General features: G+C 41.1%; 1 protein-coding gene across 1 annotated transcript in view; it reads right to left on the bottom strand.

The window, feature by feature from the left end:
- arhgef49 (Rho guanine nucleotide exchange factor 49) overlaps positions 1 to 13,863 on the bottom strand; it is a 42,628-nt gene that overhangs the window by 23,897 nt on the left and 4,868 nt on the right. The gene's annotated exons all lie outside the window — the stretch shown is intronic.

Below are 13,863 nucleotides of genomic sequence, written 5' to 3'. Positions count from 1 at the left end.
ATTCACATTTTGTTTGTCCCCAGATGTGGAGATTTCAAACAGATTTGAATGCTTAGAATTAAGCTCAGTACTGCGAAACAGTGGGTGACACATACTCCCTCTCTCGTTGCCTTTTTGCTCATGGAATAACCCTGCTCTGACAATCCCACTGAAACCGATAGGCTTTACAGAAAGGGAATGAGAAATTGGTTATCGCCACTGACTGAAGTGACCCATTTATTTATTTCTTTTTTCTGTCTTTATCCAGCGAGCATTTAAATCACTGAGCCAATTCCCTGCTGTTCCAGCCCGTTTCATTCATCCTCTCCTCATGGGTGCTTCTGAACCTCCTAAACTATGCAGAAGTGCTTCTGAGCAGACAGAGTAGGCTGTCTTATTACTCATCTCTCTTTCTTTGTGTGTGTGTGCGTATGTGTCTGAATGATGAAGGCTGGATGTCTTTCAGATCCTGTGCGGTAGTAGAAGAGGTGATAATAATGTGCTGGTGGTTTTTGACACCTCCTAGTGTTCCCTACAAACATGCAGACTGTGCCTGTCTATCTCATCCAGATCTGTGTGCAGGTGTGTATTTATGTGTGTGTGTCCATCTTTGTGTGTTTATTTATATATGTGTGTGCCTGTCTGGCAACCTCTCAGCTTGACACTAATTCACACACCTCAGTGCTCACATTTCCTGAAAATGCCATGAGTTCATCACAAAACAGATACATTAAAGGATGTAAACATATTCTGGTTGCTGTCATGTTTTCAGGAATCAGAACCATCTTGATTCAAAAAAAAGGGAAAACAGGATCCCTGCTGCTGACAAGAGTGATCTATTTTAAAAAACACAACAATAAAAGTTTATCCAGCACAAGACAACACAAATATTAGCTTAAAGCACCACAGGAGCATTGCAGAGGCAAAGCACACAGTCTGCACCTGAGTCTTTTATTTTGAAAACTGGCTGTATTCACTGTGCAGTTTCTTATCTTATTCCGTGCCCTCCTCATCTGCTCTGTACAATCTAATGCAACTTCTGCCAAAAATTTGAGTTACATTGTTAGTCATATAATTTATACCACACAGAGCAGGATGCCACATTTGGTGGGATTCCAAGCATTGTCCTAAGCAGATGTGAATGGTCTCCAGTGACCACATTGAAGCCCGAACTAAACACAACCCTGCCCGGTGTATTCCAGTAATTTGCCAATGGTTTTTAAAAAACATTAAAGATGTAGCTAAATGTAGCTAACAAAACTGGTTTAAAATCTACAATGATTTTGTCACATGTGCCTCTAATGCATCATAACACAATAAAACACTTCCTGTCAGTAATTAAGGCCTCATTTTGACTGAATTAGAATAATAAGCAGTTAGCACTGAATTTGTTACTAGATTTTTCAGGGTTTAAATATAATACACTGCAGCAGGCGTCCTAAAAACTCTTTGCTTACAGACCTGTACTGTTAGTAGGGCGATAGCTCAGACTCCAGCATAATTAGCTTTTCATTCTTGCAAACCTTATCCACAAGATGCAAGAAATTCTGCCATCAAAAATCAGGCAGCTACAGATTTGACATTTTGGGGAGTCTGGCAGCTCCCTTTTTTACTCTTTGTGCCTTTGCTATGTTCCACACCAATAGGCAAAAACACTAGAGCACTGTAGGTCCCTCATGTGCCACTAAAACAGCACTGACCCATCGGGGCATTCACTAGGGCGCGGCCTGTATCTGGCACCGGGACGTTGGCACCAGATCTTTGGGTCCCGTGGTTTGCCGGATGGAGCCTTCCTTAGATTGTGCTTGTTCCAGTAGATCCTACAAATGCTCGATTGGATTGTAATTGGGGAAGTCTGGAAGCCAGGTCAGTGTGTTAGATCTTTTGTCGAGCTGCTCCTGGGAAATGTCCAGTGCACTGTCCTGCTGGGCTGAGGAGGTCCACTGACGTTGGGGAGAGCCTCATCAAATAAGGGCAAATGCTTCATCTCCAACAGTCTTTAGGCAGATTGTGCTTAGATTTTCAAAGTAGCTTCCACATGAATGCCAGCAGTTAAGGTTTCCTAAAACAATACTGTGTTGTAACGAGATGATCAGAGTTTTACATGTCAGTGGTTTTAATATTGTGGCAGACTTGGTGTAGAATTAATATATACTGTTATTCTAGGTTTATAAGCAAAGTAGTGGGTCAGAAAAGCGTGATAAAAGCTATAATATATATTGTAGTCCAATATAATACCAATGCCCAGCCTTTAGAAATCAGGAGTTTCTAATGATATCAACAAAATCTACACATTCCAAGCATGCTAAAATCATTTAGGGTAATGGTGCTGCTGCTGTCGTGGATTTAATTACCTAACTTTGAAACTTAAGGCATTAAGAAAATTTACTTAAATTTGTCATTCAGAAACGGAAGTTACATCAAGGTCCTCACGTCCTGATGGTGTCTAAAAAAACTATGAAAAGATTCCCTCAAGCGTTCTGTGAGGTGGTCGGGCTGACTGGGAAAACAATATTTAAACACCCTTAAACCTGACACGGCATGAAAAGGTTTACCTGCTGCCAAAGTGTGCTGCGTCTCAGCAGGTGTCTGAATCAGAAGGTCTGTGCTGTGTGAAATGAAGGCAAGCCAGCGTTAGCACAGCTGGAAAGCGCTGCAGGAAGGCACCGCAGGAGAGTGACAGACTTGCCAGAGCGCACAGCGAGGCCAAGCGAGGGCACACGGTGAGACAAATGGAGACTGATAAATTCAACTTTTTCCGATTACCTCTGTGCGCACTGGCCAAACTGGTTTCAAAACTTCAAAATTAGGCTTTTTGACAGTCACCTAAGGAGCAGAATGTGAAAATCTGGAAGATGCTTTTGAAAAACAGCGACTTAAATCAGCTCAGTCATTGCTGGATGCGCTGTGGCAGTAAACTTCTGAAGACAACTTTCACAGTCAATTAGATCTGTTTGTGTTTGTTGTCCTTTACGCTGCGCTTCACATCAGCTGTGGCGCTGAGTCAAGACACTGCACAAAGATTGTTTTGACAAAGTAAAAAAAAACGTTGTGCACAAAACGATAAAAAAAACAGACAAAGCCAGATTCAAATATATCTTCATGTCTTCTAAGCCAAGCCAGCGCAGCGCCTTAGAGTACTTCAAATGCGTGGGAGTGCACATGCACTTGAATGTACAGACACACTGCGCTTGCAACTCAGCATGTGGCAGAAAATGGCAGACTGCTGTCCACACACTGTGTGCCAGCACGCAGCCTAGACTCCAATACAGCTCCAACACAGGCGGCTGCTGTGATATTTCACTTTACACGAGCCCAAAGGCAGCACTCACAAGCGGCACTGAAATACGACCGACTGGTTTCCCTTTTAGAGACCTCTGAAGCCGCAATAACAGCTGCTTGCAACAACAATGACTTCCACGGTGACCAAGGGAGCAGACTTTGTAAATGTGAGGCAGTCTGAGAAAGCTCATAAGTAATAAATCACCACCAAATGCTAAGTGTACAATATCACTGCCTCTGTCCTCTTTTAAGTGGGTGAGGTGGTTGGGTAAAAGTTGTCTGTCTAAATAAAGAAAGCTATGGCACGATAACAGTTTCCTTACACATTTAGGCAAAACAGCAATCGTTTTAAACAAACTGCAGCTCAACTGTGAGGCAGTGATGAATCAGGCTGAGTTAAAACAAAACACACCTCATTGCTTTTTGAAATATTCATCATATGTGCCTCTAGTTTTGCATAAGCGACCTGGATGTGATGCTTTTCCTGCTCGCCTGCCCTCTGTCTTTGTAAGCCATGCACTGATCCACCAGTTTACGTCTCTATCCCTGTAACTGTCGATTCACAGCAAGCTTCAATCCTCCAGAGCAATCTGGCCTCTGCGTTAAAGTCCATTGATTGAGATGCTTATCTGCAGTGTCTTACGTAAGACACATCTGACCGCCATTTCAATTTTAGATTAATGCACACAAGCGAGATTGAGCCAGAGAGGAAATTCATCTGGGAAAAAGAACTTAATTCTAACAACATGATCGAAATGTTTCATTTTAGACTCTGACTTGCAGGCAAGCATTTCGAGGCATGAACACAAAGGAGTTTCAGTGCAATCTGTGTGGTAAAATGAATATAAAATGAATCAATTAAAAGTTTTTTCATCTGATATGATGGAAAATCAAATAAACTGTGTTTCTCATATATAAAAACAGTAGAAATAAATAATGGAGGTCCCAGTCTTATTTGTAATCAAGAACAATGGCTCATTCCAGATGAGTCACCTTACATTTGAGACTATTAGAGTTCATTGCTTTGACAGACAGACAGGGCACACACACACATTGCAAGACGAGGGCTGCGCGGGGCTCAGCAGGTAATAAGAAACTAGTAACCTAATGAAGTGAAGTGCCTCTCATTCTCCTGTCAGGGGGAGGATGCACAGAGAAGAGGGAAGAGGTCAGAGCACTGAGGGATCAGAGTCTATACATTTACTTCTATTAGAAGGATTAGTTTACTAAATGGTTTTAGATGCAAATTAAAGCAATGAAGAGGGAGGCTGAAGAAATTCTAATCACAGAAAGAAGATAAGGGTCTGGATGGAACTGAGTGTGAGCAGCCTCGTGGAAAACGTAGTCTTTTCCTGTCTGAGAACATGTGCAGTGGACTTTGAACCGTTACAGAAAATTTGGATCAACTTTTTAAGGACAAAATATTAATCAAGCACATTTTAATGTAATTTGTTGACTTGAAATCCTCTCAAGAAACTATACCTCTTAATCCCATTTTAGGGGGGAAATTTGAAATTGTAAAGAAACAGCACAGTAAGTATGTTCCTAATATGTTTGATACTGCTGTGCCATATCATAGCAATCGCAATAATAATAGTATAAATTTTCATGTAGTCACAAAGTGTCATAATGTCATATCATGTCTGAAAGCAAGAGCCTCAGGTGAGGATTCTATACCTATAAAGGGAGCCTCTACAACCTTCAACAAAGCACAGTGCTTTAAAAAAAATAGGCAAGAAAACGGTTGAAAAGCTGCTGAAGGTGGAAACAACAAACCTGTTTCACCACTTGATGCAGAAACATATGTACAACCAGGCTACAAAGGAGGAGATGCTAGCAGCTGATGATGTGCAACCCAAAAGTAAACAAACAACTCAACCGAGCATTGCTAGCTGCGCTCTGGCTAGCTGCTCTGGCTAGTTGCTCTGGCTAGCTGCTCTGGCTAGCTGCATTATAATGCAGGCTTAAGGTTAAGTAACTTTAGTTATTGTTAAATTAAAGTGTAAAAAATGTAAACTTTGTACTTTTACTTTAAATTTCAAGATAAAACACTACCCAGGCTACTTGTGTGCTTATACTTAGCTTATGCTGTATCACTGGTGCGGCTGTGAGTCAGGCGGTAGAGCGGTCACCTAAAAATTGGAAGATCTGCAGTCTGATTTCCAAACTACTCCTGTTTGCATATTAACCTCCTAAGACCCGAACTCTTCCATGGCATGCATTTTGATTTTCTCTTTGATATTTGGGCTGATTGGGACCCGATGAATGTAAAAACAAACAATTACCAGATTTGTATTTTTTACCTAATTTTTGCTTCTAAGAAAAATGAGAGCCACATATGACGATATTCGTTTAAAATGTTTCTAGAATAGTAGCAGTATAATGTCCTCGTAAGTGGATATCAGGCCCTAAATAACCCAAAATGTGATGTCCACATATGTGGACGCCAGGTCCTAGGAGGTTAAAGTATTCTTAGAGCAAAATACTGAATCCCAAATGGCCCTTGATGCATGAATCTGAGTGTAAGTGTGTGTTAATGTTACACAAAGCGACAAAAGTGCTTGGATGAGGCTTGTAGTAAAAAGTGGCTTTTTTGTACACTTCATTAATCCCCCAGGGAATTTGTCCTCTGCATTTAACCCAACGCAGCACGGTGGTTAGCACTGTTGCCGCACATGTTTGCATGTTCTCCCCGTGTTTGTGTGGGTTCTCTCCGGGTACTCCGGATTCCTCCCACCGTCCAAAGACATGCAGCTTGTGGGGATAGGTTAATTGGATAATCCAAATTGCCACTAGGTGTGAATGTGAGTGCGAATGGTTGTCTGTCCCTGTGTGTTGGCCCTGCGACAGACTGGCGACCAGGGTGTACCCCGCCTCTTGCCCTATGACAGGCTCCAGCGCCCCCCGCGACCCTGAAAAGGATAAGTGGAAGCAAATGGATGGATGGATGCATTTAACCCATTCACCCTGTGAAGCAGTGGGGAGCCACCAATAGAGCGCCCGGGGAGCAGTGCGTAGAGACGGTATCTTGCTCAGGGGTACCTCAGGGTAGCTGTTTGGTGGATTTGAACCCCTGAGCTTCCAATCATGGGGTGAGTGCTCTACCTACTGTGCTGTCTCTGCCCAAGATTTATTGCCATGTTATAATTAAATAACCATCACTTACTTTTAAATGCTGCAGCAAGAAAATGTTGACTTTTTTCTGTATTATCAGAAATATCATTACTTAAAATTTTCTTGCGCTATATCATGAGGTTTGAGGTAAAACAACAGTAAACAAACACTACTTAGAAAAGGAGTCTGCTTTTCAGCAGTGATGTCCTGGGGAATCAGCTTCATCACTTCAGTCCTTTCAAATCGTTTCACTCACAACACACAACAAGAAAAACATCAGCTCTAATCCACAGAGGTTTTCAGTGGAGTGTTTTCCAGTTTCTTCTTCCAGCTTCAAGGTATTCTTTCAAGGGAATCTCAACCAGTTTTCCACATCAAATACGACTGGATGTGTCATAATTCTTTGAAAATAAAATATCTCTTTTGAGGCTCCAGGTAAGATGTGCAATTGAGTCAGCTCCCACTGGGGGTGACAACTACATGATTAAGAGGAAAAAAGCATCTAGAAATGTGAGGAGGAGGTAGCCAAGCTTCTGTAAACTGATCCTTACCCTGCTTGAAGCTAGAAGCTTAAAGCTGTGCCAGCTGATACTAGCATGACACACCCACACCTCAGACTACACTGTTGGTAGTTAAGCTGCAAAAAGACTCTACGTTTGCTTCCATCTCATCAGCAAAGAGAAATGATGACCTGTGACGAATGGGAAAATGGCACCTGTAGGCTTGCAGATACAGATTGCAACACGATATAACATTTAACCTCCTTCAAAGACTTTCAAACGGTGGATTTGTTTATTTAACTAAATGTTTTGGGGCTCAATAGTAGCCAAGCAGCATCCTATGGGCTTTTTCCACTTAGGGATTTAGAATGAATAAGCAGAAATCATGCCTTTCCAATCTTTAAGCTCCAGCTTCCAGCCGTAAATGAATACATCATTACAATAGACTAGTTTGACAATAACATGGGGAGCTGGGTGATGTAAAATAAATATAAATGGTTTTTTAAAGAAAAAAAAACATCCTGGTATGCACAAGCTGAAGAGTATCTTCAAAGGCATCGTTCAGCATTTCCATTTTACATCTCAGACGCATTCCCACAAACAGACTAACCCCCCCCCCCGGCTCTCTGTTTACCATCAGCCACTGAAATGTGGGTTAATGAGGCACCACCCAGGGGCACTGTCAGCAACACCTATACTACTAGTCTCATCAGAGGGAGGGGAGGCCAGGGAGTGGGCGGGGGAGCCCGCGAGGCTCCGAGCACAGGCAACATCAAAAGGTGGAAGTGTGGAAGAGTACCTCTAATTAGGCAGAATGACTGTGGTATGTGTGTGGACTACAGGTCTCTGTGGAGATATGAAGAGCTGTACAGTAGAGAAGTTTTACTACAGCTGCTGAGTGCTCGTCTCCGCGGGAATCTGAAAACGGTTATTTTGGGCTACATATGTAAAAATAAGAAGTGCACTTTGTTTTTATAGCAGGCCGGCTGGGCGCCGAGCATCAGCGGGAAGTGGTTTTAAAACGTTTTAACAGCAAGTGAAAAAAATGCATTTGATTACGATGGCAGCACAATTGGCACAGGAAGGATGCTGGCTGTCAAAATTGAACGTGTGATAAAAATGCTAGAGTGAAAATATTGCAAAAAATAAGTCCTTGAGCACAGATACTCGTATCTTCCTGCTCCTCTCCAACTATGTGCAGGGTGTAGATGCAATTTGAGCCTCGATTTGCATGTCTTGTTATAATTGGTAGGACTGTTGCAAAGAGATTATCCCCCAGTTTTTTACTAGTTAGTTTTAGTTGGTGAAATTCTCCATTGAGCTTCTTCTTCCATAGCACATATCTCCTATCGCCCTGTTTGTTGCAGACACACTGTTTGACCACCAAATTGACTGGCTTGGCGGTTTTGTCCATTTGAGTGAATGGCAGGTCTAGAATGGACTAATAAACTTGGAGAAGTACAAAAATTCAAAAACAAAATTTAGCTTGATTACAGAGTTTAGAACATTACTAAACATCAAATATAAGTTGCAGAGTGGCATTAAAGCGCCCCTCCAAGTCAAACTGCCCTGCTGGGCACTGCGTCGTCAGTGGTTCCAGGTCATCTCGGTCTCATTCATATTTCATGTGTTGGGAGGTGGAAATGTTGCAGATGAATAATACAGGCGGCAGATGACCTGAGAGCAAACACTTTGCTTCTTTTGCATGAGGTTTTCCATGAGCCGCACAGCAGATGTGCACGTATTCAAAGAGGACAAAAGAGGAAGTCTTTTCCGCTGAAGAGAGACAGTTCAAAGGAGCAATAATGCAAATGATGACCGCAGCTATCGTGTGATATGAGGGCTTGTAATAAAGATAAAATGATCTGGAAAGACTGGCGCTTTGAAGTGATACGAGACGGGTTTCCACTGAGAAATAAGCACTGGCTGTTATCTTTAAAGGGGCGCTGTTTAGCTTTACTGTGTTATTTTATTGGATTTTTTTGCCTGTTGATTGGTCTTTACCTTCTAGTTTCATCTGCTGCATATGTGTGTTTCTGTGTTATATCCAGGGCTGTGCGTTAAATCAAATCGAAGGGCTGATTAATTACATTTTATACACTATTCATTTAAACAGTGTTCTTTTCTAGAGAGCCTGCTGCCTCTGAGAGTCAAGGCGCAATAAAAAGACAATAACTAACAGCTAAAATAACAATCTCAATTAAAAAATAGTCAGCACTTTACTCGTGTTGTCATATCAAAAAATGGTGTGATCAATATTGTGCTACACTGTAAGTCTGCGTGTCAGACGTGCATGTTTAATTGATGAAGCAACAAGCCATGTAATTACCTGGTGATTGCAGAGGAAAATAAGCTGTGATAAAAAATAGGCGTACTCAAGAGTGAAGCTTAAAGAAGGTAAGATCTATTTTATATATATATGTTTGTGTGTGTTAGCCAATCAGCAGAGTGGCTTTCTATCATGCCACAGCCAGCCTCTCCCATTGACTCACGGAGCGTCACAGATCTCTCAAATTGATGGTATCCATAACCACGGGTATACAAAGCTAACCTTTAGAGCCACAGGTATGTGAAGGCTCAGCATGCACACACAAACACACACACCCTACAGATACAAGATCAAACTCCAGTACATCCCTTTTAACTGGGAAGCTGCACTACGGTGATTATGAACCCGTGTGGCAATTTAAAGTTCTGATCTACAAAGAGGATTTTGGATGAACATGAGATCTTTCCCTCTGAGGAGGAGAAATGAAGCGCGCCCATCATCACTGCTGATCTGTGTTACATGATGAATGAACAAATGAGAGCCAAGAAACAGAGACAGAACATGATGTCATAAGTAAGCTTTGTGTAAAGCAGGGAGGAAATGCTGACATTTAAGTGATGCAGAGAATTAATGAGTTAGTGTTTGCGCATGAGACAGCTTGCCCAAGGCTGCAACTCTGATGCACCATTTGAAATCAAAAGAACAAAACAACTTTGCGTTCTTTGTTTCTGTGAGGAGTACACAGTACTCTCAGATCTATAACAGACTACAAACAGTGCATTGAACCCACGTTGCACTGCCATCTATCGCTGTTGCTTCTTCCAGTTTTTCATCATCTTCCTTAGTTATTTGTTTTTGAGAGGCACACCCAAGCTGCAGACTACTCCAGCATGAAACGGGTAAAAGCCTAGGATACTGTCTTCTTCATCGAGACACATTTTATTCTATTTTTTCATTCAAAGCTCAGAAATGCAGGTAAAACGTGACCACCAATCAACAGCTGAACCACCAACTAGACACCAACCTACAAAAACTTTATACAAAAGATCGGCGTAGCCAAAGTATTTGATGTTGTTGTTAAGCTACAACCGTAATTCATTCAAGGGAGTTGTCACCTGCAGGCTTTTACACTCAACAAAAATATAAACGCAACACCTTTGTTACTGCTCCCATTCCCCATGGGATGGACGTAGAGACCTAAAATTCATTCCAGATACACAATATAACCATCCCTCCCAAACAGTGGTCATAAATCAGTCCAAATGTGTGGTAGTGGGCACATCTGCTATATTGAGATAATCCATCCCACCTCACAGGTGTGCCACATCAGGATGCTGATCTGACATCATGAGTAGTGCACAGGTGTACCTCAGACTGCCCACAACAAAAGGCCACCCTGGAATGTGCAGTTTTTTGCGCTATTGGGGGTCTGGGGACCCAGAACCGGTCAGTATCTGGTGTGACCACCATTTGCCTCATGCAGTGCAACACATCGTCGCATGGAGTCTATCAGATTGTCAATTGTGGCCTGTGGAATGTTGGTCCACTCCACTTCAATGGCTGTGCGAGAGAAGAGAAGAGAAGAGACAGAAGGATGTGAGGAAGCCTACATCCACAGAAGATCTGTAGTTAGTTCTCCAAGGTGTTTGGAACGACCTACCAGCCGAGTTCCTTCAAAAACTGTTTGTAAGTGTACCTAAAAGAATTGATGCTGTTTTGAAATCAAAGGGTGGTCACACCAAGTCTTGATTTGATTTAAATTTCTCTTTGGTTAATTTACTGCATTTTGTTGCTTGATGAAAATGAATGAGTCGCACTTCCATTTTTGAAAACATTCTTTGTTTACAGCATTTTTTTAATCACCTGCCTAAAACTTTTGCACAGTACTGTATATATGCAGTTACACTCTTTAGCTCCTCAGTCATGAGTCACTGGACATTGTGGACATCGACGGTCACACTTCATGCATAATGCACCTTTTATATGTATGGACGTGTGCAGGTATATGTATATGTATACATATGTACATTTAGTGTGTACGTGTGTGTGCGTGTGTACATGTCTATACTTATAGATATCTATTACTTATATAGTAATAGTAATGGTAGAATAGTTACATTTATGTCTTGCACATTTTTACAACTCTCTATCCATAATAACATACTGTGTATGCTACTGTTGTATATAGTGTAATCATCTTACTTATTTGTATTTGTTGTATTTTTTTTGTATTTTTTGTATTTTTCTTCTGCTATCTGATCCCACAGCGGGGAAATTTGTGCGTTACCTCAGCTCAGGTGAGGTAACGCACAAATTTCCCCGCTGTGGGATTAATAAAGTCTTATCTCATCTTATCTTATATGTATACATAGATCATTGTTACATGTATACATCATCCTGTTGTTAAGTGCTTATAAACACTGTTTATAAGTGTTTTTGTCATCCAACTATATACTGTGACATAAGAAAGAAAGTTGAATTAACCATAAATGTCTGTGTCATACATGAGCGAAGCGAAAAAGCACAGCAGGATAGCTGCTTTTACTCCCTCGCTGAGAAACAAAGTAGCAGCGTAAGCCTCGGCTGCAGTTGCAGCCAGAAGCTCATAAAAACTGTAGCATTAGAGTGGTACCAAAGTTCACCCCAAACTGCATGGCCAAAGTATTTTAAATTAATGAATGTTTTATCAGCCTATCCACACAGTGAATGTTAAGCTTCAACTCATCAGTGCACACCCATTCAACTTTAATTGGACGCTGACAGTTGCACATGTTAAATTCTCAGTTTTATCAAAGAAGCAGACATTTTCCATCAGACTTCCTTTTTCAAAATCTCTTGTGGGATAATAATGTGTTGTTTGTGAGACCCTTGATACCCACAACCACCCCACCCACTTTTTGTGTCTTCTCAATATGAAAATCTAATTTTATTGAAATAAATTTTAGTTCCACTTGAACAGATTTTCTCCTGAATTGGTAATAAAATACTTCCTACTACTCACAAATTATTTGCATTTTTAAAGTTACAGTTACAGTTTTGTGTATGTGTGTTTCGGGATTTTTAAAGGTTACTAAACAGTATCAAGTAGCTGACCAAATAATAAAATATACATAAATTCTCGTTTTTCACATCTGAGTTAAATAACAAAAAACAGCTAAATATCTAAGCTCCAGGAAAACAAAGCAGTCCCCAAAGATCTAGGAGTTGCTAGAGTAAACCTTTAATCTCTAATTACTTCCCGAGGCAAGAAAATATGATAAAAGAATATGCAGTAAAGTAAACTATCTAGTGATGTAGTGTGGGCAAACATAGATTCCATAGAAATACAATATGACAGTAGCCAGGTTCAATGAAAGGTCCACACACACGCGTGCACACACACACACCTATCCCCAGGGTGTGTTCCTGTGTCCGTTGTCTTTTCTGCAGGGGATCATAATGACATCAGCAAGAGCAACACCTACATAAACAAAACCTCAACAGTCGCCTCACATTCATATCCACATCCATATGCTCACTTGCACACAGACACACGAACACACAGTCTCTGACCTCATTCCTACAATCTGTCTTCTGGGAGAAAAAGGCAGACGTAGACAAACAGAAGAAGAAATGAATGCTACCAGGTAAAATAAAGGAAGCAAACAGTTGCAGAGCTGAAGAGCCTAAACTGAGTGGAAGAGGAACATCTGATAAAAGCTCACAGAGGAGAAAAGAGGCGGAGAGCTTAGGTGACTATAGAGAGGAAGATGAGCAGAGATTGATGGGATAGGAGAGATAGAGGTATCGCTGCTGTCCCAGGAGTGGCGTTAATAAACAAATTAAGGCTGATAAGGCAGGAGAGGATTTGCTGGGCAGCAGATGGCTGCATGCCTCACCCCCTCCCAATCACCAGGAATCATGAGAGAGAGGGGGATAAGAGAGGACGAAGGTGGATGTTGAAAAAGAGGAATGGACATTGATGATGAAGGCAGTTCGAGTTTTTTTTAAAGAGAGCACTTTTTTTTCTAAATCATCCTGTCAGTCAGAGGAAGATAAACAGATTGTGCCATGTTTTATTCACCCACTCTGTTACAGGCAGCTGCTTGGAAAAGAAAAAATAAAATCCTCTTTGACATCAAAATAGGGAAAAATGTTTCAATAATGCCCTGCTGGTCTTAGAAACTTAAGGTTATTCTTCAGATTTGGAGTTGAGACGCTGAGAAGCATTAAAAGTTTTAAGATTTAAACAAGAAGCATTCAGAGAGCACAAAGGGTTTGAGAGTAACGAAATTTCTATTCTCTGTATGTCCTGTACATGTGGCAGAATTGACAAATAAAGTTGACTTGACTTGACTTGACAAACCTCCGTCCTTGTAGTGCAGAAAAAATCAGATAAAAAGAGGTAAGTAAATAACAGCAATTGATTTGTAATTACATGCACATGAATAACTTGAGCTTATTACATTTTTAGCTCAAGTTAGCTTGTTATATTTTAAATCTTTATAGTCATTCAATTCAATTGTATTTATACAGCTTCAAATTACAACAACAGTTGCCTCAAGGTGCTTTATATTGTAAGGTAGACCCTACAATCATACATACAGAAAAATCCCAACAATCATATGACCCCCTATGAGCAAGCACTTTGGTGACAGTGGGAAGGAAAAACTCCCTTTTAACAGGAAGAAACCTCCGGCAGAACCAGGCTCAGGGAGGGGCGGGGCCATCTGCCGTGAT

The sequence above is a fragment of the Pundamilia nyererei genome, unplaced genomic scaffold (assembly GCF_000239375.1).
Source record: "Pundamilia nyererei isolate P.nyererei 1_Seehausen unplaced genomic scaffold, PunNye1.0 scaffold00175, whole genome shotgun sequence".
NCBI classification, from domain to species: Eukaryota; Metazoa; Chordata; class Actinopteri; order Cichliformes; family Cichlidae; genus Pundamilia; species Pundamilia nyererei.
This window is presented reverse-complemented; position numbering and strand designations above follow the sequence as displayed.